This window comes from Tachysurus vachellii, chromosome 4 (assembly GCF_030014155.1).
Source record: "Tachysurus vachellii isolate PV-2020 chromosome 4, HZAU_Pvac_v1, whole genome shotgun sequence".
Classification (NCBI taxonomy): domain Eukaryota; kingdom Metazoa; phylum Chordata; class Actinopteri; order Siluriformes; family Bagridae; genus Tachysurus; species Tachysurus vachellii.
The window spans coordinates 24437688-24443146 of NC_083463.1; the positions used below are offsets into that span (position 1 = coordinate 24437688).

General features: G+C 35.8%; 1 long non-coding RNA gene across 1 annotated transcript; it reads left to right on the forward strand.

Annotated features, from left to right (window-relative positions):
* Window positions 1-1181: 1181 nt before the first annotated feature.
* On the forward strand, window positions 1182-5459 carry LOC132844723 (uncharacterized). Its single transcript, XR_009648363.1, has 2 exons — window positions 1182-1440; window positions 5188-5459. It is a non-coding gene; the product is annotated as an uncharacterized LOC132844723 (long non-coding RNA).

Sequence of the window (5459 nt, forward strand, 5' to 3'; positions counted from 1 at the left end):
AATGAAAATCATGGAAATTGTCAGGGGTTCCTAAACTTTTGCATACGACTGTATATAGTATCGTGTATAGTATAGTGACGCAACTCCAAGCTTTTCATCGGCGCTGGTTTTATCTAATGCTTCCTTTAAAGTATTTAAACGTGATGCAATGTCGTAAAATGACATGCGCAGTCAGGGAAGTAAAAAATGCGTGCCGTACAGGATGTAGCCTAGCACGTGCGCAGTGGTGGACATTTTGATTCTTTTAAGAGAGTCGTTCATTTCCATGTGGTTCACCAAAATGATTCGTTCAGTGACCATTTCTTCATATTACATAAATACGCCAGCAGGTGGCGAAAAGGAGTGTCTTGTGTGCTAGGTCTCATATCATGTGAAAAAATTAGCACACCCCATGAAATATTAAGTTTTTTTATTAAGAAATGCCAACATGTCAAATTCTCACTTATTAAACAAAAGAAATCAACAAAATGAGTATTTCAACTGAGGAGAAAGTCAGGACACTCTATGACATAATAGATTTTCCCCTTTGGCTGAAAATAACCTCAATGAGACATTTCTTGTAGCCATTTACCAGTTTCTGAAATCAACTGGAAGAAAGATTCTCCCACTGTTCAATGCAGAAATCTTTAACCTTTGTGATGTTTGAGGGGTTTCTTGCATGCACAATACGTCAAATCACCTCACTTCATCTCAGCGAATTCCAAATTCAAACATACACTGTATGACATTTAGTGAAATGTGTAGGATCTAAATAGGATTTAGATCTGGGCTTTAAACCTCCATTTTTTACTTTTCAGTGCATCCTTGTTGGATTATCAGTTATGTTTTTGTCATGTTGCCAGATCCAGTTCTATTCAGCTTACAAAAAATTTTTGACAGATGGTCTCACATGTTCCTCAAGCACCTTTCTGATGCAATGTAGAATTCATAGTTTATTCTATGATGATGAGCTGGCCCGGTCCTGCTGCATCAAAGCATCCCCAAACCATAACACTTCCACCTCATTGGTATGAGGTTATTTTGCTGAAATGCTGTATTTGGTTTACACCAAACGGTTCAGATTCAAAACAGCGACTCGGTCAGTGATGGGCGTGTCCGTTGAGTAGATCCAACCAATCACTTGTCCCTTCACAGCCCGAACTAGAATGCGATTTGCTGATGTGATTTCCCGGAGACGTAGCAGTTCACTGAACGAGAACGATTCGGTTACCTTAAAGATTCATTCAAAAAGAACGATTCGTTCACTAGCGGAAGGTCGCTAGTGCCCTTGCATGCTTCAAGGAAGACCCCAATTACATATAAACACTGTTAAACGATAATACAACATGTTATTTGATGGTCTGAAGTGGTATAAGCGCACAGCATTAATTTATGCAATCGGAACTTGGACTTTGCTTGGTTCTTGTGCATATTACACATTTTTTCACTGCGATGAACGAGGTAAGTAATACAGTACTTGGGCAATGACGTCATTGTTAGTTACTAGTAATAATTATGGGTTTTAAGCACTTTGCCTGCATCTGTTAGTAAGTTTCGATTCTATTTCATTCTCTACGGTCCAAATCAAACCGCCACTACAATCTTTAGGTGATTTACAGTCTTTACAGTCAGCTATAATGGTGCTGCTATTATATGGGCTATTATATTATAATTATATACTACTATTATAATTATATGGGCTAACATCAGTATAATCTATACATCTATAACACTCACCATGCTAATGGCTGTGAAAAGTTAGTTGTCACATTAGAGTTATCTCTAATGTTAGAAATTCAGCTTCACATATCAAACCTCTCAATCGAAAAAGATGTTATAACTTGCAAATGAGCACTTATAGGTAAATACTTATAGGTCAGTAAATATCTGCAGTGTTTATACCAATAATCAGCACAGTACTGTTAAGTACGGTTAAGGTGTTGGGCTACCAATTGGAAGGTTGTGAGTTCAATTCCTACGTCCACCAAGCTGCCACTGCTGGGCCCCTGAGCAAGGTCCTTAACCCTCAATTGCTCAGTTGTATATAAAAAAAAAGAGAGAGAGAGAGAGAGAGAAAAAAATGTAAGTTGCTCTGGATAAGGGCGTCTGCTAAATGCTGTAAATGTAAATATCTGCCCAGGACATACCTGCAGATGATGGCCTATTTTATCCAGCTCCTTTTATGGCAGTGGCTTGTTAAATAGTGCTGGGCAATTTTTACCATTAATTCTGTTTATTCAAATTAAGGTTTTCAAAATGTACTTACAAATATTTTACATGTTTACATTTACTGTGTCATTGAATATTTTAACATAAATAACCTATGAATGCTATTCACTGTTTTAAAGCAGTATGACTAAAAACACATTACTTCGATAAAGGCATTCGGCATCCCACACACTGCACGCATGTATAAAAACTCACAGCAAAGACAAACAAGCATAACTTTGATGAGGAACATGCTCGTAGCAAAGAAAGATTGATGTCAGTGAAATGGAATACATACAAGTTTTGAAGTCAAGTGAACCAGTTTATGTAAAATGAAACAGAACGTTGGCTTCTACAAGCCAACATAAAGCTTTAGTACGTTTTCAGACAGTGTGAACAGTAAAGTGAATGTATCTGCATCTCATTATTTAATTAAAAAAAATTCATAACTACTTGTTTGATTTTGCATATTAGATGCGTACTTGTGACATGAAAAACACTGCCTTCCAGCATCAGAAGGTTATCCCATCTGGAAATCATGGTGGTTGTATCATGGTTTGGGCCTGTATTGCTGCATCTTGGGCTGCGCATTTGGCACATAAAAACGACATGTTCATTATGCTGATTTTTCTCCAATTCAAGATAATTTGCATAATATGTGAAGCCTACACATGTGAACTAGATTTTTCCAATGATTATTCTATAATTAGCTCACAAAAGTAGGTTTCCATATTATGCAGATTAAACTGGATGTTAATATCTTAAAGGCAGGGTGCACGATCTCGGAAAGCCAATGTTGACATATGAAATCACCTAAACAAACATGCCCCTAATCAAAAAGGGTGTCACCCCTGTTTTGATAGCTCCTCCCCACACATACATACGCAACCCAGGCAACTATTATGGCGGAACCTGCTGGGGCAGCTGGCCGAGGGGATATTTTTTATCAATAAATGAACTCAATGAGTAATACTATGGTAATACAGACTGAATGTGTTTTTGTAGTACTGTGTGTTGTACCGTGAAAGGTTTAGCGCCGTTTCATGTGGAAGGCGAAGTTCAACACCTGCTTTGTAAGCCTTTTTAAGCTTTTCGTTTTTATCGACCATGTCCACCTTTCAATCACTTTCGGCTAATGTCAGACACGCATATTGAGAAGACACACTCCTTTCTGCTAATTGGCTACACGTTTGTTTTGTTAGTCGACCCGACTCAGTACAGAACACTTAAATTTAAAGAAGATCGTGTCACCCATTTGAGCCATTAGAGACAGTGCTCCTGTGCCTACAACACAACCCAAACAGGACAGGTGGCATAATTATCAAGAATGATGTGCAATATTCTGGAACCAGCACATAGGCAAAATCCAAGACAATGAGCAGAATGGACACTTAAAATATACCTATTTCCTGGAAAGACCCTTAGCAAGCAGCTCCTTGTAACCATGTAGGGTATACTAACACTAGAACCTGGCCATCAATGAAAGAATGTTTCTGCCAATACTTTTATACCATTTATGACATTCTGGGAATACAAGGTTTATCATAATGCATTTATTTGTTGACATGTATACTCTGTGTACAATATTATTTAATTTATTTTAATATTTTGCAAATTGAAATTTTTAATGGCAGGCTAATAATATCCTTCTTGATATTTTCAACAATGTTGATTGAGAAACAAGGAGAACTTCTCCCCCCATATATTTATGTAAATATTATAATATGTATTATTTATGTATACAATATTAGGACATGCTAAATCAGTAAATATATTATAAAGTATGGTTAATCTCAAAAACATTGTATTCTGTATTCTCCTTATTCTCGTAGTATTTCTAACATTTTATCCACAATACTGTCTACAAATGTATCCATTTTAAAGATAAAATATAAAATAATTTTATTTTCTAGGATAGTTAAAATACTATTAGAACCTCCACAGGGCAGGAGTGAAGGCATTAAAGAAAGCTTACCTAAAACTTGGGTGGTTTGCCACCAAAGGTGCCATATTGTAAATTGTTTACACATCTAGATGCAAGTATCAGGAAATATACCTGATATATAATGGAGGGGACTATGTTTAAAACCAATATGTTTGGTATTGTGACATGTCAGTGGTGTAACTGTGGCTTGTTTCAAATCCCACCACCTGATAAAACTGTACATGTTGGCCAGGAAGAAATCTATTCAACGGGAGAATGATTTTTACTAGTTGGATTAATTAGCAAGTATGGATGATGGATGATTATTTCAGAATCATGACAATGCAGCTAGTTGGAAACACAGATAAAACCAAAAGATCTCCTAGAAGTTAAACATAACTGCATAAAATACATAATGACTACATAATTTATGATTTGTCCAAGAGTGGACTACATTTTTATTGTGTACAAGCTTATTTTGTTCCTAGGAGTCCACAAGAATGTTTCCAGATTTTATACTTCACCTAGTTGTGTTTAACCATGGTAAGAGCCAGTCGTATAAAAGAGAGCCCAAATACAAGTCATCCTGCTTTTCTACAAACTTTAAGTGGAAGGATAATATATTTTATTGTGTTGCCAGTGCATTAACTAAAGAATGGAATTGGGATGGAATGGAAAACCCAAAAAAGAAGTTTTCTTTCTCTCTCTCTCTCTCTCTCTCTCTCTCTCTCTCTCTCTCTCTCTCTCTCTCTCTCTTTACATCTTTTTTTATTGATTTTATATACAATAATATGTTTGTGGGTATCTCTCAGAAAAGAGAAAATGGTATCTTCCCATCACTATAAAATTTCAACATCATCCTATATGGGGACGCCAGAGAAGAATATAGAGTCAAGTGTTTTGGGATATTTTTAAATATGCATGAAAATTAAAAAAAAATGTTTGCATTAAATGTAATTTTGATTGATATTTTAAGTAATATTTATATTGCAGGATGCTCACACATACAGTGCATACGTCATCAAATATTATATCTTCCCTTTCTTAAACTGTAATTTTTTTTGTTTGTTTTTTAGTCATTATACCTAAAGAGGAGGAGGGGATCGAGGAGGACGCAAAACCAAATGTGAGAATAATTAAATCCTCTCACATGTCAGCAAAAATTACCTACAAAGAAGATTTTGTCCCATATTCCACAAGATTTTTAAAACTTTTCAGTTCCAGAGCTGAGGACACTTCAGGAAGTCAAAATGATGAAAAATAAAAGTCATTTTAAATTGCACTACTATGCAATGTATTTTCTTGCATGGTCGATGGAAAGTTTTTCATGAATGTACTTTATAATAAA